At 37.8% G+C, this 27,332-nt stretch overlaps 1 pseudogene; it reads left to right on the forward strand.

Moving 5' to 3' along the window:
• Window positions 1-17: 17 nt before the first annotated feature.
• LOC118800650 lies at window positions 18-14,388 on the forward strand (annotated as a pseudogene).
• The last annotated feature ends 12,944 nt before the right edge of the window (window positions 14,389-27,332 follow it).

Below are 27,332 nucleotides of genomic sequence, written 5' to 3' on the forward strand. Positions count from 1 at the left end.
CATTACAGACATGCAAGATGGTAAACATTCGACCAGTGTTGCTGGATACTCTTCAGAATTTGTTGGAAGAGGACCTGAAATTATTCCACTGGCATCTCATTATTGGTGTGGAAGGATTCATTCGCATCCCAAAGGCTCAGCTGGAGAATGCAAACAGGTGTGACACTGTGGACAAGATGGTGCAGAACTATAGCCACAGTGGAGCTGTGGACATCACACTGGCCATCCTAAAGAAGATAAACCAGAACCAACTGGCTGAGGAACTGAGGATGACTCTCAAAGAGGGTAATATGGATAAGTGATTTTCCCTATAAACATACTTTCAGTTAAAATGCATGTTCACAACTAAATCATGGTTATGTCTAAACTGTTTAAACTGTCTAAAATTTATTCTTTATAATGTACTGCTGTCCTTTTGTCCTCTTTTTCAGAGGTAACTGATAAGAGCCCAGCAGCTTACTCCACTGCAGCTCAGACTACAGCCTCAGGTTGTGCTTCCACTGAAGATAAACTTAACACATAATCACTGTCATCTTTTCTTAATACACGGGCAATATCATTCATTCATTTCAGCTTATGGGATCTTTAAGTATTTAATGTACAGTACTGTGCAAAAGTCTGTGGCAAAGAGAAAATGGTTTAAAATGTTTTCTACATTTAGCTGTGAACCTAAGCAGTGTGTTTTTAGCAGTTAAAACAATGTTTAATATAACATAAGAAATAGTAAAAAAATAGTTGTTTGGTTCCTGATCTTAATATATGTGATAAATTCCATCACCAGCACACCCAAATTATTTCAATAAAGGACTGATTAACTGAAGTACATATTGGATGATAACTGCACATTCTGGGCTTCCTCGAGAAGAGGTTTGGAAATTATGAAAGTTACCACACTAACACACACAAAATCATGATGTTGTATTTACTTATATTTACTCTGTTTTTAATGTATTTATTTGCACAAAAAATGCTTATTGCCCAGATGAATACATTTACATACATAAATATAATTTTCTCAAATGCATAAGACTTTTGCATGGTATTGTATGTGCCCTCTGCCGGACCTTTCCTTTGAATCTTAAGAGTTGTAAGCTTTTAGATGTTGTCTTCATAATTTTCCTCTATGGTATAACAAACACAACCCTAAACCTATCCAACAAACAGGCCTATGCAAACCCCGTCTGGGCTCAAAACAGAGCACCATATGGGAAAGCCAAATTAAACTTTATTAGACTTAAACATTGGGACGCCAAGGACCCGATAATATGGATCCCTTGTGGAGAGATACCAAAGAATTGGAATGTAGGTCCACTAAGTTTTCCATAGTGTGAGGCCTGCTCTTAATAGACACAATTGGTCTAGTGTAATATAAGGGCTGACCCAGGTACAGTTGCTCATGGTAAGCCAATGGTGACCTACACAGGTGACATGTGCTGCAGGCCCAGCGATGGCTAACCCAGAGTGGACCTAGGTGTGTTTTCTCAGGGATCGGACAGATGTGATGCCAAGATTAAAGCTATAGTGACCCAACGGGAAAATTGTGCTTTATACCAACATGGCTAATCCACAATCGGTCAATGGGGGATTTCTGTGGGATACCCCAGATGGAAGGAAATGGTGTTTTGGACCCTGCAGGGGGTAATTCACATGGTTCTATGTGAGCATGTTTGCTGGGTAGAACATAGACTTCTTGTAGTCACTTTTGCCCTTGACAAAATGAAAACTGTTTTTTGTTTCTTTGACAGAAGTGAAGGACCACTGTAACCAGTTGATGTCCACCCTGAACCAGACATATGAACGCATACTAATTGGCAATTCGCTGACAGGTCACAAGACATTCTTAGAAGATATCTACACAGATCTGATTATAGTGCAGAAGGAGAGTGGGGGAGTCATTCGGGAGCATGAAGTCATGCAAATCGAAATGTTTTCCAATAGTCCTGCTGGAGAAGAGATTTGTGTCAAATGCAGTGACATTTTCAAAGTCCAATCTGGTACAAATCGACGTAACAGAAAAGTGCTGACAACCGGAATTGCAGGAGTAGGCAAAACTGTGTCAGTCAACAAATTTATACTTGACTGGGTGAAAAAACAGGAAAATCAAGACATACACTTAATTTTTCCTCTCCCCTTTCGCGAACTGAACCTGAAGAAAGATAAAAAGTTCAGTTTAATTGAGCTTTTAAATCAATGTTTTTTCTCTTCACAAACTGAATTGAAGTCTCTTCCAGAAGATGATGGTAAAGTTTTGTTTATTTTTGATGGACTTGATGAATGCCGCTTTCCTCTTTGCTTTGAGGAAGGTGAGGAAGTAAAAGATGTCAACCAGAAGACTTTTGTCAGCTCACTGATCACAAATCTTCTCAAGAGACATCTGCTGCCATTTGCTCTTATCTGGATAACCTGCCGACCAGCAGCAGCTCATCTAATTCCCCGCGATTACATTGACCTGGTGACAGAAGTTAAAGGATTCAATGATGAACAAAAGGAGACATTCTTCAGCAAATACTGTAATCAAGATCTGGGAGTCAAAATGATCACACATATAAAGAAATCCAGGAGCCTTTACATCATGTGTCAAATACCAGTCTTCTGCTGGATCTCAGCGACAGTGCTTCAGCCATTGATGACTCAAAAGAGCAATAAGAACACCCCCACTACCCTGACAGGAATGTACTTAAGCTTCCTACTACAGCAAAAAAATCTAATGAAAAAGAAATACAGTGAGGAAGCCACAAAAACTGATGCTGCGCACATAATTTTGAGGCTAGGTGAATTAGCCTTCTGTAATCTTGAGCAGGGCAATCTGATATTCTATGAAGATCACCTTAGGAAATGTGGCATTGAAGTCAGGGATGGAACTGTGTTCTCAGGAATGTGCACACAAATTTTTAGTCAGCAAAAAGGAATTTCTGAGAGGAACATTTTCAGCTTTGTCCATTTGAGTGTTCAGGAAAGTCTGGCTGCTCTTTATGTTCACCACTCACACTGCAACAACCAAAGAAACGCATTCAAAGAGAAGACATTTTGGAACAAACTTAAATGGAAGAATAAGACTATCACAGATCTACACAAATCTGCATTAGAAAGGGCTTTACAGAGTGAAAATGGACATCTGGACCTTTTCCTCCGCTTCCTCCTTGGCCTCTCAGTAAAGGACAGTCACAGCGATCTAAATGAACTTTTGCCAGGCTTAAAGATCAGGAGTGAAGACATCAGTGACACAACTGACTACATTAAGAAGAAACTGAATGAACAAATGTCATTTGACAAAAGCTTGAATCTCCTCTATTGCCTGAGTGAACTGAAAGACAACTCCCTCACAACTGAAATCCAGAACTACCTGCACTCAGGAGATCTTTCAACACGGCGCCTCTCATCTACACAATGGTCAGCTCTTGTTTATGTGCTGCTGATGTCAGAGGAGACTCAAGAGAAATTTGAATTAAAGAAATACAGACCATCAGATGAAGGACTGAAGAGACTGCTGCCAGTGGTGAAAAACACAAGAATAGCTCTGCAAGTATCATTTACTTTAAAGTCTTGTTTTAAAACTGTTTAAAAAAGGCTTTTGTAAAAAAAAAAAAAAGTATTTGTAATATATAACATTTTAATTAGTAATCCAGTTAATTCAGTTTAATGGTTTAACTTTGTTTGTGTTTCACTAAGTGTTTACCTTAAACTTAAAAAATACTGAAAAATAGGTTTTAAATTTAATAATTGTTGCTATCGTTTTGCAGTAGGTACAATACACATACATGTTGAAGATATATATGTACATCTTGAAGTATATGTTGATAACATGATAAAAACATGACATTAACTGTTTAATCACAAGTTGAACATTGTAAACATCTGGAATAGTATAGAGACTTTTATGCTTTTAAAAGTGATTGCATGACAAATATGAAAATTGAAACATTATTTATTATGAAGGTTGGACAAATGTAATCTCAGTGAAGACAGTTGTGAAGAACTGGCATCAGTTTTCAGTTCAGATTTACCACTGAAAGAGCTGGACCTCAGTAACAATGACCTGCAGGATTCAGGAGTGGACCTGCTCTCTGCTGGACTGAAGAGTTCACACTGTAAGCTGGAGAGACTTAGGTTAGTGCTTCTAAAATAGATATGAAATAGATATTTCTATGCTGACACACAAATGTAACATGCAACATTAATAAATGTAATATTCATTTAAACTAGTTACTTCATAAATGCATCTTTAGGACACAAGAGATTAAACAGGATGAAACTTAATAGAAATTTTTAAATAGGGGCCAATCTTTCAACCAGCCATACTGCATTTGCAGAAATAAGTCATAAAACTGTTTTCAAGCACGTCTAACCCAGCACAGTGCAAGCTTTATCCCGGAAGCTACAATCACTAATAGTTAAGTTTCACTAAGGCAAGTAATAATAATCATAATAATAATATTAAGTAGAAGAACAGAAAGAAGAATATACATAAGTTAGTGTGCACTAGGGCCAGCATAAAAACAGTCCAGTAACTGTTAACTTGAAATCTGTTTTAAAATAATAAAAAACCTCTAGACCACTTTCGAAATAACTTTTGCTTTCTTATCAAAAAGTAAGAAATGTCAAGTGAGACCTCCCTTCACAATCTCCTTCCTAGTACAAAGAAAAGCTAATAGTGGCATCACTTCTAAGAAACTTTCCATGGTTGTAAACACGGCTATTTTGCTTTGCTGCAATATTAAACTGAATTATGCAAAAAAGTTAACTCCTTTTCTTATTGTCATCACTAGGCAGCCAGTTATGGGATTTTATATATATCATGCAGCAAATCCAGTCAAGACACTAGATATTTCTTTTGATGGCAAGTTTGTACATTTCCTTTGAAAAATTCAAAATATTCAAAAGCAAACTTTCCAAAAAAGAGATCATTTTCAACTTCAGTAGTGAAATATTTTAAATACTTAGTAAAGACAACAATGAGAAGTCTAAGAAGTTAGATGAGGTCCTGTTCTTGTAACCAGATTAACACTGCATATCACCAGAAAAATTCATAAATAAAAAATGTCTATTGACAGTATTGGGAAAAATCTGACATGTACATATAAACAGTAGAGATGTCTAGTAATTTATATATGTTTATACATTGCTACATTGTAATGTACATTGCTGTACACAGGTTATAAATTCAAATTGTTTTGTTCCGTATCTTCTTGTTTTTGCAATAAAACATAACAAGTTTACAGCTGAGTACGCACACACCCACACACACACACACACCTGTATAATTATAGTTTAATTATAGTTTTTGTATACTCGTTATAGAATGTGCTTTCGGTAAGTATTTCTGTAAAGCGTTTCTTTACAAATGTTCTCTTTTAGAATACTTGATGAAGTAATATATCACCAAATTAAAGTCAAAAGTATAAACATGCCCTTAAAAGCCACATTTAGGATTTGGTTCTAAAGTGCTATAGTGCTATTTTATATGATTGTTTCCATTTTTTTTTCTCATGCAGGCTAGCTATCTGTAATCTCACTTTGGGTTCTTGCAAAACTCTCGCATCAGATCTACAATCAGCAGTCTCCCCCCTGAAAGAGCTAGACCTCAGTAACAATGACCTTCAGGATTCAGGAACGCAGCTACTCTCTGCTGGACTGAGGAGTTCACAGTGTAAATTAGAGATACTAAGGTGAGTTTACTGTAAAATCATGAATGAAAAAAGTTAGGTTAAACTGTAATTTACAGTTTTCCAAAAAGAAGTGTGGTCACTTGTTTACTGATCTATTGATAACCCAGAGACATACACCATGTTGATTTGTGCCCTAATTTCCAAAAAGATGAATGAAGAACACATACCTGTTATCTCAGCAGGCAAGGGTGAGCACAAATATATTCCTGAATATGGAATATTAAAATCTAATCTATTTTACAATAGAGTTCCAAACTGTCTCTGAGAGCAACATCAACATAGGAACTGTGCTTCAAGAGCACTAAATGGGTTTTGATAGATTTAAAAAAAACTGAAAAACTGTTATCTAAAGCATTCAAAGAACATCAAACAGAACACATTTAAGATATATTTATTTATTTATTTATTTCTATCTACATGTGACTCCACGGATATACTAAATACTAAAACTTACTTTTATTTAGTGTACATTGAATAGATTTCAGTGACAGAGAGGTTTCACAAGACTGTCATTGTATATTTGTAAAGGATATTATGAATGAGTGTCCTTTAGTTAAATATTATTTTCTGATACTCTAAAAATAACAGTAATAAAAACAAAAAAAAAAGATTATAAGTGAATCAGCTGGAGTCAAGAATTCTTTTTATCATTTGATGGAGGTTGCAGAGGAAGACTCCACTGCTGCTAGACATGGATCTCGTGATTTGTATGATTCAATTTAACAATATTGTTTATTTAATTTATACATAATTTATTGATAGACTAAGTTATCAATAGGCCACAAAATAAAAAAAACGGTTGTGACTAAGCACTTAATGGTACAACAAGATTTAAGTAGAAATTTTTGGACATGTTTTTTTTTGGGGTAGGTCAAATGACCCACCAGAACCCCATTGGTTTTGTCCCTGTACTTTCACTATCTGATATTTCTTTAGTTTTATAAAATTTCTGCTAAGTCTAAAATAAATGGCTTTTTTATATGGGTTTTTGTACCTATTGTTCTGCAGAATAAGAATCTCTAGAACTTTTTTCTTATTCTTGGAACATTTGTTATTCTGTAATGAATTATTAGTAATTATTTGTGAAAGAAAAAGACAGCAAGAGAAAAATTCTGGTAGACCAGAGTACAAAATAGGACATAGAGAGCAACATCACTTTATCCCACTCCTCCTGGCTCCAATTTCCATTAACTATGTGTTTGCTCTTGCAGACTATCTGGCTGTAATCTCACCATGAACTCCTGTGAACAACTGACACTATGTCTACAAACAGCAAACACCCACCTGAAGGAACTGGACCTCAGTAACAATGATTTGCAGGATTCAGGAGTGGATCTGGTCTGTTCTGGACTGAAGAATTCACACTGTAAACTGGAGATACTCAGGTGAGCCTGCTGTAAATTAATTCATGAATATAAAGAGTTAAACTGAAAACACAAATACTAATGATGTACAATTCACATATTTATTTATTTCATTTAAGTTTTGAAATTGTACTTATGTCCTTTTCAAATCATGTTAGTGATATGAATATGCAAAATAGCTTGTTGTGTGGTCAAATTAATTTGACACAGCTACTTTTACTTTTTGTTTTATTTTCTTACAAATACCAGTGTTACAATGAAAGGATACTCGAGGCACATTTTGGGCATCCTCACTGGTGAAACCTTTTAAGGGAGCCCCCAGGAACCCTTTTGAAAAGGGCAGTTCAATTTATAGTGTTCCTTCAGAACTGTTTTTTTTTTTGTGCACTGGTAATGTACATACTACATTTTTCATAAACATAAATAAATTAATTAATAAAAAATAAATACATTAGTGCATATATACACTACAGTTCACAAGTTTGGAATCATTGAGCCTCATTCATCAATATTTTCAATATTTAAGGTTTCCTTAAATTTATTCTTGAGAAAGGTTCTAAGAAAAAGTCTGATTCATGAGGTGTTCTTAAAGTGCAGAATTGATCACACCTTTTGAGTGACCTTAGATTCCATTCTTAACTAAGAACAAATCCCAAAAAAAACATGTCAGGATATTTGTGAAAAGTATGGGTTTTAATAAGTAATTTCTTCTTAAGAATGATTGGTGAATGAGGCCTAATGTTTTCAACAAACTGAAACCAATAACCATCTAACAAACACTGTAGTTACCAGTTTTTATATATTTTCTACACCTTATATTAAATAGGACATAAGCACCCACAATTATGCATTTACCAATGCTTATTCTGGCAGGTTGTTAAGCAAGGCGTTCTTCACCCTCTAGATGCACTGTGATTTCAATTTCACAAAGTGGGTCTCCAGATGTAACTGGGGTTGGTGTGGGATCTTTTACAAAAGATTTACACTCTTGTAAGAACTACATAAGATCTGGGACAATAATTTCTAACTAGGGTATTCCTTGCTGATTGGCTGAGGTACAGTCCTCCCACATACTGTTCCAATTATGTGGTCAATTGAACAACATACAGTAATGACAATAATTACATACAATATAAACAATCGCATGAGTCTGGGGGGTTACTATAGTCAAATTAGACTGAGCACTTGTTACACTGATGAATCAGGTCATTATTTCATTAGAATCAACCCACCTCAATCATGTAGCATCCTTTAATAACCAGTAACCACCAGTCCTGTGAATTTCAAGAAATGATTAGAATTGAATACTGTAAAGAGTATAATGTTGAAAGTCAGTCTAACTGAAAATCTTTAGACAGAGCAAGGTGATGTTAGATTTCAGGTAAAAGATCTTTGTCCCATAAGATTCAATAAAAGAAATGTAATTAACATTGTGGTTCATAAACTACAGTGGTGAATTCCAACAACAAATAAATGAAAGTAAATACATGTGGAACTAAAGGTATGATTTGAAATTCACATAAAAGTCAAATAATACTGTTGTATAAATTTTAAAAAAGGAACTGTGAGTAGCAGCACTACAGGAGCTTTTTCAGCAGCGCTATGAGAACTGTCCAGTAATAGTCAGAATTAGAGTTCTGCTACCTGAACCATGCCAAATGTGTCAAGACAAAATATTGTTCGGAGCTTGTTGACTATCAAGGGTTCCTCCAGTAACCTCATAATACAGAAGATATTTTTGAGGCAATTTGAGTGCCCCATTATATATTTGTGCACTTTTAGTTTGTACAATAACACTGGTCAGTACAAAATCATGTATAATTATTCTCCTTTTGCAGACTGGCTATTTGTAGTCTTGGGGAAAAGACTTGTGAAAATCTGGGATATGCTTTACAACTTCCAAACTCACTCCTGAAAGAACTAGACCTCAGTAATAATGATGTTCAGGATTTAGGAGTGCAGCTGCTCTCTGCTGGATTGAATAATTCACACTGCAAGCTGGAGATTCTCAGGTAAGCTTTCTGTGCATTAGATCTTAAATGCTAAAAGGTAAGCTCTGATATTCAGTGATGTCTTGAGATGAAGAGTTAATACAATATATACCTTTGTTTCCCAGATATGGATTAAGTCTAGTCTTGGACTAAACAACTACAGCTGAACTACATTTTGTTTATTATTATTTATTCACATCCAATTACACCTGCAAGTTAGGTCTCCCCATCACACAATACTACCAATGTTGGGAGGGTGAAGGCTAGTAAGTGCCTCCTCTGAGACACATGAATACAGCCACTACATCTTTATGAACTGCTGCTAATGCAGTGTCTCTGGAGAGCTCAACATGCTTAGGGTGTGCTAATTGACAGTTCTGCTGATGCATAAGCTAGCAGATGCCCATACTGAATAGCTTGATGATGGAGGGGGAGGGAGGGCCAGTTTGAGGGAGTAAGACCATCTATGCTGTATTACATTATATGGATATTACACAATGGATGGCTGTGGCATCACCGGAGATTGAACTCACAACCTTCCAATAGGGCCAAGGGCAAGATACTTGCTGTTTAGGGGGCAATGGTGGAACAAGCCCTGTATAAAAACAATGGGCTAGATTCATAAAACTCAGCAGTAACAGTGCTACACCACAAAAATGTGTGGCATGGTAAATAAGACCTATTCATAATGTCAATGTGGCCATGACACAGCACACAAGTGTCCTTTTAATGCTGCAGTATTTTCACAGATGTTCTAGGCAAGAGCCAGTCATGATGTAAATGAGGTCATACATATTTAAAGACCCCCACCAACTCAAGCTCTCTTTGGCTGCCAAAATGGATATGGTGAAAGAAGCAAACACAAGGGAAAACACAATTCTCAAAAACAGCTACAGAATTCAGTAGTTATTCAGTAAAAATGTTTTAACTTTTAATTAAGAAACAAATGTCCAAATGTCCATGTTCTACTTGCTATGGCAAGCCAGCTTCTATTTCCTATTTTCTCTTGATCACAGAAATGTTGTTTACACATGAGAAGTACAACAATATATTATATATATATTCAATACTGCTGGTTATTTTTGCTCTATGTAAATGGAATCTCTGTCCTTTCTTTCTGCAGGTTGTCTGGTTGTATGCTTACTGAAGAAGGCTGTTATTCTCTGGCTTCAGCTCTGAAATCACAGCCCTCTAACCTGAGAGAGCTGGATTTGACCTATAATCACCCAGGAGAGTCTGGAGTGAAGGTGCTGTCTAATCTACTGGAGGAACCATGCTGCAGACTGGATACACTCAGGTATGTGGAACATTTTAGAGATGTGTATATCTGTGTGGGTACACCTTTACTGAACTTGACTAATCATCTGCTGACTGTGTATTTCAGATGAGGCTTAAAGGCATGTTTATGGCTGTGTTTTAACTTTTCATTGATACTATATGAGCTTTTATTTAGGGTTTGTTGATTAATTGTTCAATAAACATTAATAGGTGACCACACTCACAGTTTAAAATATGTGATTCTGACCGTATCGATACATTGCTTCCTTTTAGCAGAAAAGCCTAGGCACATAATGACTTTGGTTTTGACAGTAATTACTTTTGCATTTTGTTCAGTATATTATTGAAAACCATCAGGTTTTAAAATTCAGGCAACTCTTATTTAATCCATCATAACAAATGGAATACTTTTTGTTGTCTGTTGGGGAAAAAAGAAAAGCCATAAAAAGGTCTTAAACTTAGTATGGGACAGTATCACACACAATTTAAACATATATTATCTGCTTGCTGATGCATATGCCTATAAGAGTAAGTCACTTTTACTAAAAGCTTCAATCTCACTACATGTGAACTCCCAATGGCTTGGAGATTCAGACAACATCTGTATTAATATAAACCATAAAACTGGTCTACCAATAAGAACTAAACAGAAAGAAGAAAAAATTGTGTTACACAGTCAAACAATCAAAACATAAATATAATAATAACACAGATATTGTCACACGCTGACATAAAATCTTTGCACCTATCTTTTACGTCTTTGTCAATTTATTGGGGCCAACACCAGATGACTGTGACAGGGCGTTACTTGTCAGTGTCGTGCAGCTCCAGTATCTTCAACTGGGGCCCTTCTGTCTACATACCTGCAAAGATGTCCAGAATTCCGCTGTCCACTCCGTCAATGCAAAAAGCACAATCAGCCGTCAATTCTGAATATACACTCACATGCCAAAGTTTGGAAAGTTTGAAAGTTTTACATGCAAAAGAAATGGATAGCATTGTATCACCCTTTTCTATACATGTTCCAGAACTGAGGTTCAAACTGGTATCTTGGAGAACAAACAACAGACAGGACAATGACGCAGTGACCGATCTGCACGCGACGCTTGCCAAATGACTGATGAAGGGAATTTGCATCCCTTTAAATTATACTTAGCATGCATTGCATAAGTGGCTAATTAGAGTGTGTTAACATATACATAAAGTGTGATAAATTACCTATATCATAAAGCTTAAAGCTTAATATGCAGTGGATAATCCATTTAGGGCATCAAATTTGGGTTTTACTAAGCAAAGAACAAGGCCTTAATAAACCCCCAACATGTGTTATCAGAAATTTTAAATGTTTCTTTTGTTTGGGTTATTTAGTCCATTTTGAACAGTTAGAAAGAGTGTGTTTTGAATAAGTGTTGTTTTGCACATATACTATACTAGAGAGAGAGACAGAAAAAGCCTGACCAAAAGAAAAACAGAGAAAGAAATGTTACAAAATGTTTTTCTGCAGAGAGGGGAACTATGCTGCTGTCAGCTGGCCACGAGTTGTCTAACCATCAATAATGCACCAGTCAACAAACAATGCTTCTACAATGCAGTGTAGCACATTTTCTTTCTCAGTCCCAAGGGGACAACATAGGGCCCCAGACAACGCTCCTTTGTTGTTACAGTTTTCCTCAATTGGTTAGGCACATTTCATTGGCTAATGCAGCTTAACACAGTTTAACTGTCATTTTTTAAATAGATAACGTATGCTACAATAGCTATTTCACAAGCTAGCATACTTGCTATCCAAAATACCTGCTAGCCAGCCATTTCAAGTTGGTTTTCCTCTCTCCTTTAAACACTGCATTTTTTGCATTTGAAAGGCGCTCTTCAGATTTTTTATTCAATTTTTTAAACTTTTAATTTCAAATTTTACTCATGGTACATAGGTAGATGAGTGAGGCATTAAGAGTCTTGCTTAAGGACTGTTATTGGTATGGCATGGTCCCAGATAGCAAGAGGATAAATGGCACTGTTGATCCATTGACAAAAAGCTTGTGGCACACTACTGACTACCATTAGCAGGGAACTGGCTTTTTGCTCATATTTTTCTGGGCAGTCAACTAGTGATTAAGCAATTTTAGAAAAATTATTCTTTTTCCATACACAATTTAATTTACTTATTTTTCCTTTCTCTCTTTCTTTTTTAATTGTTTTTGAGCTTTTATTCACTCTATATTATTTACTTATTCTATAACATCATGATAGTGTCAGTCATGTTCAGTAGTATGCAAAATATTTGTATTAAGATTCATGACTAATGTTGAAATCACTGTAGTTAAAAATGACAACAAGGATGCTAAACGAATATACTCTTTTTTAAGAATATTAGGAAATCTTGCTTTTGAAGATTCTCTTCATTAGTGTCCGTGCTATGAGAATGCTTCCTTCTGTTAAAAAAAGTAGCATACAGGTATTGGGGTGCCGAAATTATAGAACTAGCAGACCGATGCATGCTTGTTATGGTGGGTGATGAAACTGCGAGCTGCAGCGTCCTCTCATCTTGCCAGACCAGTATCATTATTCTTGGCCATTTTCCTTACACAGTAATTGGCTACTGTCAGAGAGTTCATTGGATACAGAGTTCATTCTACTAGGAGTACAGATATTTTTGAAAAATCACACAATGCAAAATTGAGGAAGAGGAATCAGAGGAATGATTTATATTCCAGGTTATGTTTGTATAGGATTATCCCCATCTATGTTAGAAAAACAGTCAGCTTTTCATGGATGAGTAAAGTTTTTGTAAATGTTACGAGCTGCTAAGAGGTGCTAGAATTCTTCCTGGTTAGACTCACTGCTTGCTTCCCTGTCTTTTAATGTAGCTCTTTTTACTGGCTACAATATGTTTAGTCAGACTAAGTGCACCCAGAAAGCTGTTATTGTCCAGATATTGTTCTTCAGGAATTCAGTATGGGCAGCACCCATGGTAGCTAGTTTGTTCACCTGCATGGGTCTGTCTCCCTCCCTTGAGTGAAGACTGGGTAGAACACAGTAGTTTGAAGCTGACTCTTAAGAGTTCTAATTTAAGAACAAAAAAGTCTATTTCTGGACCCAAAGGGTGCAAATCATTCTTTTTCGGTGTGAAGTGGTGATGAAGACATTTTTATTTTTTTTAAATAAGATTTTTAAGTGTAAAATTGGTGAACTATCCCTATAAGTAGTTATCTTAAATGCTTAGGAAAAAAATTTAAAGCTGTAAATTGAAACTGTAAATGGAAGCACTGAAATTTAAACTTAGGATCTAAAACTCAATCTATTTTCACTGAGGCTATTTCATATAGATTACTTAAGGTAAAGGGAACACTTAAAGCCAAAATCCATTTAAGATTTTTTATACAAATGACCACTAATATATATTATTTTCTTCTTTAGGATGGAATATGCAGGGAAGATCAGGATTAAATCAGGACTAAAGAAATGTAAGTTGAGTTCACACATAGACACACACACACTCACACACACACACACACACACACACCCCGTTTATGTTCTCTCTTCTAATCTCTATTCTTGTGTGCAGATGCCTGTGAGCTCACTCTGGACCGAAACACAGCACATGCATGTCTCTGTTTGTCTGAGGGGAACAGAAAGATTGAGTGTTTGGAATATCAGCAGTCAAATCCTGATCATCTGGATAGATTTGAGTACTATCAACAGGTGCTATGTAGAGAGAGTCTGACTGGACGCTCTTACTGGGAGACTGAGTGGAGTGGCAGGGTTGCTATAGCAGTGACATATAAAACAATCAGAAGAAAAGGAATCAGTGATGATTGTAGGTTTGGATTTAATGAAAAGTCCTGGAGTCTGTACTGCTTTAAGAAGAAATACTCCTTCTGGCACAACATGAAGTACACTGATATACCTGCCCCTCCCTCCAGCTCCAACAGAATAGGAGTGTATGTGGACTGGCCAGCTGGCACTCTGTCCTTCTACAGTTTGACCTCTGATGCACATATGCAAACTCACATCCACACATTCCACACTACATTCACAGAGCCCCTCTATGCGGGATTTAGGATTGCTTATAGCTCCTCAGTGTATGTGTAAGATAGAAAAGCCTCCTGTGTCCAGGGAAACACACACTCCTTTACACATTCTACCTCAAATGATAAGAGATTTTAGGTACATTATTATGTACACACTCAGGTACACCAAGAAAGAACACTACAATTGTATTGTAAGGAATTAGATAGTGATGTATGTAGTTACATAGTGATGTGTGACCACTTGTCCTTTTTTATTTGTCTGTATACTGAAAATGATGAATGTAACAAATATTTGCTGTTGTGTTGTATATTTTTGTATTTGTAGCCACAATGCTTATAGGATTTCAAAATGACTTTCATAAAAGATCCAGCTGTACAATTTTTCTCTGTCACATGGATACTAAAAAAAAAACAAAAAAACTCAAAAACACTAGCATTCAAAATAGTCAACTGAAGTCATCCAAAGCCAAACTCAGTTGTCACACAGTTATCTAGCTGTAAACATTGAAGAGTTACTACATGACATTTGTCATATGTCTCCTTTAGAGTTGCAGCAAATGACTGTTTTGAAATCATGATAGAACTTGTTTAAGCTAATATGGGAGCATTTGTATCAAGACAATACAACCTTTGGCATGTTCAACATGTCACATGGTCTTGTTACATGACCATCTGTATAAGTAGCAATATCCTTTTGGCTGGATATTTTTGGGTGGTGGTCCACGCTCAACCTAGCAGTGACACTGACGTGTGTAAAAAAAAATCAGTACGACTGTGTCTGATATACTCGCTTCAACATTACACACACTACCATGTCAGTGTCACTGTTGAGAACAGACCACCATCCAAATAATATCTGGTCATTAGTGGATCCTATGATGGTCCCTTTCCATCCAAATAATCTTCAACAACAGATGAGTGCAGACACAATTTAGGTTAAATTCCATTTAAATACCAATGTACTCAAATAAAACAGTCAAACATTAATGAAGTCCTCTAAAAAAGTCAGGTGTACCACCCAAGTTCTTTTTGATGAGTTTGCTGCAGCCTTCATTCAGCTATGTTCAGAGTGCTCTCTTGTGGTTTTAATGTGGTCATTCTGAAGGAAACAGAAATACAGCATAAAATCGAATCCCTACACAAATGTTACATGTTATCGTTCACATAAGATCGCTTACATTACTGATCAGAGCTCAATGAAATTCTCCATGGATTTTCACAGTCACTTAGTTCAGTGAGGAAATTCAACAAGTGCATCTTGTGGCACTTTTTTTCTTTCTGCTCTGCTTTGGTCCCTTGTTCCACACTGATACACAAGAGACTGCAAACCAAAGAGTAGTGCTCATTTTTGTCTAAATTCACAAATTAGATTTTTCTAGTATATATATATTATCTAAATGAAAATACACACAGTACATTTCTTGTTTAAACGGCCCATGTACTGATCTCAGAACTAACTCCAGTGGCAATGTTGCATCTTTAGAACAATAAATGTAAATAGTTCAGTTTCTAGGTACACCTTCTTTGTTTGTACACTCACTGTCCATTTCATCACGTAACCCACCATAGGCACACTCTGCTACAAGATATAGGTGTACAATATAGCAGTCACCCCCAGCCCCATCCATCCGTGGAAAAGACCACCATGCCTTTATATTGTTGAAGTCGGGACAAAACCTTGCATCCCCAAAATGGTAACTTTACAGGAAAGGATAAAAACATTCTTAAATTTAAGTGGAAACTAATGGAAGAAGATATTTTTTCTCCAGTAATTTTGGAACATTTCTACTGCTCCATTAACCGTGAAAGTCTGACTCAATGTAAAGGCAACAAATTCTACATAATAATTTTTTAAAAATGAAAAAAAAAAGAGTAAAAATGGAGATACAAGGCTGTGTCCCAGCAGTGACGATACATTTAATGGACCTGATAAAAAGTATGATGGCAATGGGTATGAGCCATCGTCCCCTGTCTGCAAGCTATAAGCTAGGGTCATCAACTGTATGCCAGCAACTTCAGATGTGTGCCAGGCGATCTGGGATGCCTTAGCAGGGGATTTTGTGTCCTACCCGTCTGTGCCCGAGTGGAGAAAGAATTGCCCACAGTGCTTGGGCGCAATCGATGGCAAGCACGTGCGAGTCACTGCGCCACCAAATTCAGGAAGTGAATTTTTAATTACAAAAAAAAGTCACTTTGTTCTGATGGCAGCATGTGATGCCCGCTACCGATTTCGATATGTCGACATTGGTGCTTTCGGGTGGGAAAGCAATGGAGGAATTTTCTCCAAGAGCGCCCCATAGGTGTATCCCGCCAGAGATTTTCCATATAGGGCTTTGGGGGGTCCTCCTTGGGTATAAGGGCCTCCAGGAAAATGCTTCGCAAAAATGATGAACGGTGGAATGTCCTCCCCAGCTGCATTGAAGCAGGCCAGCACAGACACATGGTCCTGGGTGCCTAGCTAACATTACCACAGGAGGGCTTTATGGATTCAGCCCATGATTAGCCAAGCATACATGTTCAAAACAATAAAAATATTAAAGTAAATCAAGACCAGCTGTTTAGACGAACATCTTTACACAGATTTTTGTGTTCCATGACTAAAAGGTGGCTGTTCAAATCTCCACAGAGTTTAGTCAGATTAGCTACTGTGCTAACCACCAAGTTTATTCTCCTCAAAGTCCCCACAGTTTTTCACTCCCCAGGGGTCACCATGGTTACTGTTGCTACAGCAAAATCTGCAAAGTGCTATTTGATTGGTCAGCGGACAAACCAATCACAAAGCTACCTGAAGCCTCCTAGTTGAATCTAGAATTCTTGATCAGTGATGGCGGCAAAAATATTTTTCGGACAGGCTGGGTTGCAAACTAACGTTAACCGATTAATAATTAAAGACAAACCAACAATATAAACAATACAAACTTCTCACGGACCAAATAGTAGTTAATGCTGTCATACATTATGCAGATAATGTCAGAAAAACAAGTTCACTCTCCACGAGTCCTCAGATTCCACACAAGCTGCTCCAACAATGAATTCCATGATGTCAAATTCAAAGCAGACATCAAATCACGTATTATAAAAAGAAAATGAAATGCATCCTAACAATCTAAATAACCATTTTATTACATATTTAATTTGATATTAGAGTGAACTAAGCAAAATGGGACACTTTTTTGGTATCTGCCAGGAGTTCAAATTTCAACCACGCCTAAAACTATAATGCCAAGCCAATTACAACACCCTATACCAGGACATCGCCACGTCTACCACTTCAACATTACGATATATCAAAAATGTTGTTGACTAATGTTAATTCACAGAATTAAAACATTACCATAAACTATTTTGCACAATGCTAACATCAAATTATGAAATGCTTCACCATTCCATTATCCATTAGCATCTCAATACCATTAGGGGTAAATAAAAAAAACTCACCTTAAAATGAACTCTTATAAGGTGCTTCCGAGCGATACTCGAAAAAATGTGTACAGTGATAAATAGTGTAATCATTGTGCTCTTCCTTAAGCACGACACCTGTTTTCAACTCCACTTCATTTTAAGTAAGTAGTTGTACCAGCACAGATTCTTGTAAATAACGAGGCTGTACGTCATGCAGCCAGACTCTTCAATGTCCCCCGCAACACTGTGGGGGACCGAGTGAGTGGGCAGGTGACCCATGGCTGTCGCACAGGCTGCAAGCAGTTACTGGCACCAGAGGACGAACGCTCTCTGGTGCAGTACTGCAATAACTGCACAGCATGGGTTCCCCCTCACTAAGGCGTACGTCAACGCAATGAGGAGGAAGAGGAACCCTAATTAAGATGTTCCACCACTGGGGAAGAAGCGGTGGCACTGTTTCAGGAGGAGGCACGCTGCTGAGCTTTCCATGAGAACCCCTGACACCTTTGACAGAGAGAGGGCAGCATGTGCCAGGAAGGAGACGGTGGAGAGGTACTTTGATCTGCTGTAATCCATGCTGGAAGAGCATGGTCTGTTAAACCAGCCATCATAGATTTATAACTGTGAGACTGGCTTCCAGATGGATGACAGCAGGTACAAAGTACTGACACCTCGGGGGTCTAAACACGATTACCAGCAGGCACCCGGGACCATGTGTCTGTGCTGGCCTGCTTCAATGCAGCTGGGGAGGATGTTCCACCGTTTATTTTTTTTGCAAAGCATCCCGGAGGCCCTTACACCCAAGGAGGACCCCCCAACGCTCTATATGGGAAATATCTATATCTATATGGGAGCGCCCTCTGCTCCTTATCTTCGAGTCTATCAAGCATCTATCAAGTCACACCTCACGCCAGAGGTCATAGAGGTGGCAAAGAGGGAAGGTGTTGTGCTCCTGTGCCTTCCACCCCGTTGCTCCCATATCTTGCAGCCGCTGGACGTGGGACTCTTTGGCCCTTTAAAGGTAGAGTCTGCCAAGGTGGCTGGCAACCTCTGCCATTTTAAACGTTTATACATTGTTAATAAAACAGAATTTGCCAAAGTTTGGCTGTTTGGGTTTTCATGCTTCTTAAATGGCTCATTCATCATTCCTCTGATCCTCAGTTGTTTCTATGCCTTAGTTGAGCGCCACGCGGCTGCAGCCAACCAAAAACAGACCTGTGCTGGTGCAGGATGTCACTCTGTAATGTGCATGGAGACAGATGGAAGTCTGCCTGTGGAGAGAGGTGGCTCTGACCAACATAACCCTTGGTGAGAGAAAGACATTTACTCACCTACGAGTTAAACCAAGAGAGGGAGTGAAGTTCAGCTCCACGTCATACACTGCGGTCATGGTAGTTTTTGGTTTTTTAATTATATTTGTTTGACAATAAAGATACAGAGGTAAACAAAAACCCATGAACTGAAATTTAACAGTTACACATTTTATATCTGAAATTTTTTAGTATTTTTTTAGTCCCTAAATATGTTGCCAAAACGAAGTCATACACATAAAAGCTCCTGTTTTAGATTAGAATGGTTAGAAGTAGTTTTTAAATATTAACAATATATTTTTATTTAAATATTAAGAATTTATCAAACATAATCATACATAACAAAATCATTTATTATTATTATTATTATTATTATTATTATTATAGACACTGTTATTAATTCTTGCCATTTTATGAAAATAGCTTTAAAGAGGCTTTGAAATACCAAACCCGGCGAGTATTTTCTTCTGTCCATATTTTATAGACAGGAGCTCATTAGCTCAGGAATGAAGAATTGATCAGGGCTGGGTTTCCCAAAAGCATCTTCGCACGAAGACCACTGTTAAACATTAATCGCTCTCTTCCAGTTAAGATTATCTCATGAAGCCTTTGGGAAACTGGGCGCTGACTGGCTATTGCTGCAGCACACCTAGCCATGCCTGAGTGATGAATTCACTTAGCTCCAGTTTACAGCTGCGCTGCCCCACAAGGCCCAGCGCCACAGTTTTACGCTGTATTTTTGTGCTTGTGCTGTGATCAGAACAGAGGGCCCTTATGGCTAGAGCTTCCCTCATTAGTATGTCTTGTGCTTTTCGCAGAAGTTGGAGATCTCAAGAATCTGTTCGGAAGTGGAGACAGTGGGCATCTCCACTAAGCCCGACACTAAGGACACGCTCCTCCTGACTGCCACAATGGAGGAGCTGAGCATTCCAGTCGCAGTGTGGAGTGGGGACATAGACGCTGTGGCTTTGCCAATCAAAGTGGCAATAACGACAGAGGGGGGAATAGTATGTGCTCTACAAAGTCCTCTGGAGCAGGAAAGAGTATGAGAGCGTGAGAAGTTCAGAGGTCAGGCTAATAAAAAATATCTAATGTTAGCGAGTGATGTGGTAGTTAATGTAACCTGGTGTAAAGACTTGTATTACCAAGTGATTATCGGCTCCAAGCTAGTAATGTATTCACAAGTTTCATGTGACTTCATATGAAAGCTCTCCAGCATGTATTGCCATGGTAATGTAAGGGGTACCATTCACCTATAATGTAATTTAACGTCTGAATGAAGAGATGGTCACTGATCTAGTCAGGTATCTGCTATCTGGTTTGATGTGATGGTGGTTCAGCTAAAGGGAAATTAAATTTACACTAATATTACTCAAAGGGGGATTTATAAAGTGTGTGTGTACATAATGTGGCTCTCTGTGGCCTTTATTTATTTAATATTATTATTTATTTTGTTTGTAGAAGCCTTTTTGTATTGTTGCACCATTTCCTAGCATTTTGTCCACTGAAGCACTGGTTAGTTATTATATTAATTATATTACTGTCATTCAGTTTCCTTATAGGTTGTAAACAGATGTTTAGCTTTTCTTCATTAATTTAATATAATTAAATTAAATGATTTTATTTGTTTTTTTGTAATTCATTTTGGCACCATACAAACGTTCTCAGTGGACAGTTTCATTTTTTTGTCAGTACAGTGCTTTACAGTTTGTTAATTTGCCAGTTTGTTGGTGGAAATCATGAAACTGTGCTGGACTCAATAAATATGTATCAAATCAATTAAACACAAATCCCTGTTCAATAGTTTAAATCTGAAGGTGGCTAACTTTATTTTGTGCTTTTCATGCACTGTTAATGAGCTATTTTTTAAATTAGATTTAATCTTAATATCATTTCATGTTGCTATAAAAAACAGCTTTTCTTAATGAAAAAGTTTTACAAAGCTGTAACAAAGGATGAAGAGAAAGAATATCAGCTGATACAGATGCTGTTGCTATTACCATATCCAGCTCCTCAACACAGTACTTTTCCGTTCACAGCAGATCTTCAATAATGCCCTGTTGTATTACTGCTGGTAAGGTGTGTTTCTGCTATCTAATTCATATATTTTTAATTTGGTGGCGTGTAGCGCTGTTGTCAGCACTGTTGTCTCACAACAAGAAGGGACTGGGTTTGATTCCCTGGCCAGGTAACGGGGGTTCTTTCTGTGTGGAGTCTGCATGTTCTCCCCATGTGGGTTTCCTCCCACAGTCCAAACACATGCAGTCAGGCTAATTGGACATGCTAAATTGCCCCTAGGTGTGTGTGTGTGTGTATGTATGTCTGTCTATCTGCCGTGCGATGGACTGGTGACCTGTCCAGGGTGTATCCTGCCTTCCACCCAATGACTACTTGGATAAGCTCCAGCCCCCCTCCGTGACTCAGAAGGATAAGTGGCTTAGAAGGTGTGTGTGTGTGTGTGTGTGTGCGCGTATTTCTGATTTCAAACTGCACATGCCTTTTTCAGTCACCCACAGTAATCTACATGTATGCTAAGATGTATTTGGATGTACATACATTCAAATAGCTACATACATTTCTATGAAATTATAGATCAGATATATTATATATATCAGACATAAAACTTTTACATGGATTTTGCACATTAAATGTCTTATGAAAGAACTCTGCAGAAAAACACAGTAAACCTGAGCATTTTTGAGAATATCTTAATGTTACGTCCATAAACAAGCATTCATTTTACAGCAGCCAGTGGCTTCACTGTGATGTCATCAGCATTCTAGTTCTCTCTCTCTCTCTCTCTGACTCACTCACACACATATATATATATACACACACACGCAGCTCCATTATGACATCATCAGTGACATCACAAGTGGGTGACAGTTCATAAACCCAACATTTCAGTTCAGCAGCTCATTCTTGATTAATCACTCTCAGTGATAGGTTGATGATTTATGCTGTTAAATGACCAAGACAATGAAAAGGAAAGCAAGTGAAGGTAGTGATGACCAGACCATCGCCCAGACATTCCCGATCAAGAGGACCCACACTGACGGTAAGGAGGTGAACTTTTCCACACTCACCTTCCCACAGAAGTTGTGGCACATAGTGGAGAACGAGACCTACAAGTCCATCGGATGGCACCAGTTGGGAACCTGCATCGTCATTGATGTAGAGCTTTTCTCGGCTGAGATTCTTAATCGACAGGGAGAGTTAAAGATCTTCGAGACTTCAGTTATGAAGAGCTTCATGCGACAACTCAACCTGTATGGCTTCAAGAAGATCAGATCCTTGGAGGGCAGCTTAGAGAGCACCTGTATGGATCAGATGGAATCTACTTCTAAGGTAAGATGGCTAAGAATAGAGACCAACAGTTCCCTTTATGGGGGGAGGAGACCTGTACAGTTTAACTTCCCAGTTTGTTGGTGGAAATCACCAAACTGTGCTGGACTCTGGCCCTTCAGGATCAGAACTGGTGAGCCCTGGATTAGAACAACTGCAGCTGAATAGATATTAAGCATGTAAACAGGCTGTAACCTGTTCACTCTCCATGTTTACCATAGAAAGAACTTTTCTACAATGGCTACTTTCGCAGAGAGCACCCTGAGCTGCTCATCCACGTGAAGCGCCGTTTGCAGGTCAAGGCGAAACGGAACTCTGGTTCTAAGCCCATGACTTTGGCCTCCACCTCCCAAAGTCAGACCCCTCAGTGAGGCCTGATTGAGGAGGCGACTCTTAACACCTCCAAGACTTCTCTAAATCTCAGCTTCAGCCAGGACACCATCAGTGATGCTCCATCCCTGACCTCCTCTGTTGAGTCCAGTCTCGACTCTACCCTGCAGTCTCATCTGGCCAAAATTACTGATTTGGCCCAGACCACCAGCACAGACCTCCACCGGAACGCTGCCCAGCTGCAGAGCACCTTGGCTGCATTTATCCCTTCAGTGTCACCATCAGTGCTTGCTGACTTGAGCAGCCTGGTCTCCAGAACACTGGCCCAGCCTTGCCCGAGATGTGGACACAATCCTCTGTGCTCTGAGGACTCTGAGCAAGCTGGCCATCAGTGACAGACTATTCCCAGCACATCTTGATACTGTAGTGTGAAATATTACAAGAAAGTTCACAATAAAAGGATACTGCACCAATGTAGGTTTTTAATGTGTCATTTATTTATTTATTTGCAGTAACAAAAAGTAATAAATTAAAAGAAATGAGTCAGGAACATTCAAATAGGTAAAAATAATGATAATAATAATAATCAAACATGATGATTAAAAAGAACATCATTAATAAAAGTATATACATGAGACAGCAAAGCCCCTGAGCCTTAGTGTCGGAAAATACCAGAACTTTTCTAACAGAATAGCTGAACCCTCAGGTCAATCCTTTGAACCTTAAGCCACAAGTTAAGCCACAAGCCAAATATATAAACCGGTGGTTGATGAGCACCAACGGAGGTCCTGGGTACCAAAGATGCAGTTTGTCCTTTTTAATAAGTAGATACAATAAACACAAATAATAATAATAGTTGGGTCTGAGAAAGGCTCTATATAAATTGAATAAAAGTTCAATTTATATAAAGCCTTTCTCAGACCCAAAGACGCTTTACAAAAAGATCAGAAAATAACAAAATGCATAATCAACATTTAATAAAACAACATAGCACACATACACACACACACACACACACAGCCAGACCTTTTCATGGGTCAAATTTAATTGGGTCCAAAAAGTGATACATGTTCGGTTTAATGATGGGATAATGGTTTATTGATCTCTGAAAAGTATAAAAACTCTGTACACTGTATTTGCATTTGGGTCCAGAGCCTAAAGCCCAGGCTGACTGCACTTTGCTCGTAATAAAAACTGAAGCCTTTTTTCTCCAACTGAGTGTCTGAAGTCTTCTTTGAAACCGTGAGAGAGAATACTTGTTAGACGTAAGTGATGTAAGATTTATAGATAAAGTAATTTGTTTAACGGACAGGCTGGTGTGGGTGATCAGTGTCACTTTATATAACAACAGTGTCCTGATCACACTTGTTCATCTGTAGTGGTTCTAAATGAATGTATCATCTAATCTTGCACCTATTTTGGATGCAGCACCATGAGAGGACAGATACAAGTCAGCAATTACCTTTTGATCTGCCAGAGTTTCTACAACATTCTACTAAAAGATTCCTCTAGCTTTAACATTAGTGAGTTCAGTGAGATTCTGCTTTTTTTTAATTATGTTGACATCACTGCATTTGATATAGTCACTTTTTCAGTGTCAAGACGTATTGCAGCCCTGTTTTACCGAGGAAAGACGTTCTCTGCAGCAGTTTGAACACAGTTGTTCTGGGTAACTGAACTTTCCTCTTGATCAGAAAAATCTAAAGACTCTTATGAACCTCTACAGGAGCTTCTGCTCTGTGGGAATAAACAGCAGTACCCAAACCAGCCCTCAGTGGGAGAGATTGGACATCCCTGATCTAAAGAGAACTGATTTAGATTTTTGCTATTTCTATGTTGACCACTGAATATGGTATTTTTACTTCTTGATTTGTACCAAGATGCATTGTCCTGTGTACTGTTTACTTTAGCTTTAATGTTCACTTTAATGTTTTACAGGTGTTTTCTTAGACATTTGTGTGCTAATTAGACAGTTTCCTTGTTAGAAAATGTTTGCTTGTAAATGAGAAAATTAGTTAATTGCACTTTTTGAAATTGAAAATTGAAGAAAAATGTTGTACAAATAGGCTGCTAATTAATATATTGTCGTAATATATATATATATATATATATATATATATATTGTCCGATGTAAAACACATATCTCCAAAAACCCAACTTTTCAGGAACAGGGAAAAACTATTTTTTCCTGTCAGTATTGACAAAAATAAACCACAAATAACGCAATTTAGATTCAATTCTGCTCATTATGATGTTGTAATTCCTACAATTTCATATATAAAATGGACTTACTTGTGTTGTAGACGGCAAACAGGGACATGCGTGTTTTTTTTTTTTTAGTACATTCCAACGAGCCACATCCTACAGCCTGCACAGCCTGTTGTTTATTCTCCTAAGATTCTGCTGGTATAAATCCATGTTTTAACAAAAGCAGTCTAGTATTACTGTTTTTGATAATGTAATCCTCATTGTGAGTTATGATGGCCACGCTGGATTAACATTTGATGTGTGTAAATGAGCAATGAATCAGCTCTTCATGACGTGAGGTTTAGCACACATTGTTATTTAGATAAAACAAAATTTGTCAACTACGATAATAATTTTTCTAAAAAATCTGTTTCCCTGTGACTGTAAATATTAATACACAATACCTTTTAGCCTTTTAAAGAGGCAAGCTGCAGCTCTCCTCTTGTCCTGTGCTCCCACCCTTTTGGTATCAACGGTGTTATTAGGGAATAAACTGAAACAATGCACTGAGAAGTATTTCACAAAGCAGGACTGTTCAGTTTACCAAACTTAAGCTGAAAATCAAGCCTGTTCCATTGTGAAAGAGTTGACGGACATTCCTATTGAACAATTATTCTTAACATTGGGCCAAATTACCTGGTTAATTCAAAAATCCTGCTTTGTGAAATACTCCAGTTAAACTGCACGTTGATCCATTTTTCTGCATCAAGAAAGCAAGATAACAATACAGTGATTTTGTAGATCTATTTAGATAAAATGTTTACTGTGTTGTGCTTCTCCAGAAACAGGACAGGGAAATACTGCTCTAAATGAACATCTGTACTTTATAAATTATTGTTCACTGTATAAGGAAAATTCAGTCATGTTAACATTACAGTCCATGAAAACACTGTCCATATAAATATCAGATACAAATATGTAAAAAAAAAACTACAAGCATCACAAATGTAAATCATGTTTACAACCATGCGAGAGAATGACCTGCATCAACTGCATCAAACTTTACATCTCTCTGTCATAAATAACTATTTCCCTGTGGACATTACATAGGAACATGTGAAAGATGTGTAAAAAATCACTAGGCACAAATAAAAATCATGTTTAAAAACACAATAGAAGTTGCTGACAAGTGAGAGAAAGCAAACCCTTAACGAGCCTGTGTGTTGGACAAGTGATGGGCATCACTCATGTTTAAGTGCATCATATAAACCATGAAGGTTCTTTGGTATTACATCCTTCAGGTCTTGGAGATGTTTGTATTTCAGCTGCTTTGATTCTCTGGCTGGATGTATACAGTGGCAGCACTGTGGTGCCATTGTTCCTCTTCCTGAGAGTGGGGGGAGAGATAAGGTGTCCAGCCATCTGAATGGCAACTCTTGTTCCATGGTACCATCCACTTTGTACCTGAGAAGTAGAGGGATAGAAAGAGGAACAGGAAGGGGTTTAGCATTACTTTATTATTTATGTTATGTTTGTGCACTTAAAAGAGTGAGTCAGGTGAGAATGTGTATGATAGAGGGTAGGGGTGCGGAAAAAAATCGATTCTTAGATGCATCGCAATGCGGACGCGAATGATTCTGAACTGATTCACAAACGTCAAAAATCGATTTCCTAAATGTTTAATTTATAATACAATGTTGAGGGAACGCAAAAGGCGGAACTTGGACGTGGGTAAGTGCAGCGGACACTCTGCGGCGGCACATAACACAAACACACATGGATGAGTGAGAAGTCCGACCGGCTCCCTCTGCATTAAAATCCAGGTTAGATCAGGAGTCACAACACAAATGATAAGAAGAGACATTTTGTCCTTTCAACAAAAATTAAACCACCTTGGGAGCCACAAAATTTATGTCCAGTATGTCTCAGTATGTGCTGATGTCCTAGTATAGGCTAAACAATATAAATGAAAATGCAGATTTACTTTACTCTGCTTTAATCTTTAACTATAGCCGCTTTCCTCCCATCTCCACCAGAAAACTTTTCTTCAGAAGTAGATCAGTTTCTCGTAAAATGTCTTTCAGCGTTTGACTGTTTTACGAGGCTGAAGTCGCTTCTCATTCTCCAGCTTCTCGTTCGAATCTTCCTGTTCCTGTTCCATGCAAATGCGCCACCATTTAAGGTGGATCGGGAAAATTCGAAAGAGAAGTTACTTCATCTTCGCAACTGTTTAGTGTTTGACAGTCTCTCGTTGCAGGTTTAACTTGCCAGGAATCAACTGCAGTGCTTATGAATGCAAATAACGCATTGTTGCTAGGTGACCTGCAGCCAGTTCTCAGTCGTTGCAAAACAGGGCTTTCGCGCTATGTTGCACACGGCCCGTTTGGAAAATATTTTACTGACACAGACATCCTGTATAGAAAAAAAGATG

Source organism: Colossoma macropomum, unplaced genomic scaffold (assembly GCF_904425465.1).
Source record: "Colossoma macropomum unplaced genomic scaffold, Colossoma_macropomum, whole genome shotgun sequence".
NCBI lineage: Eukaryota > Metazoa > Chordata > Actinopteri > Characiformes > Serrasalmidae > Colossoma > Colossoma macropomum.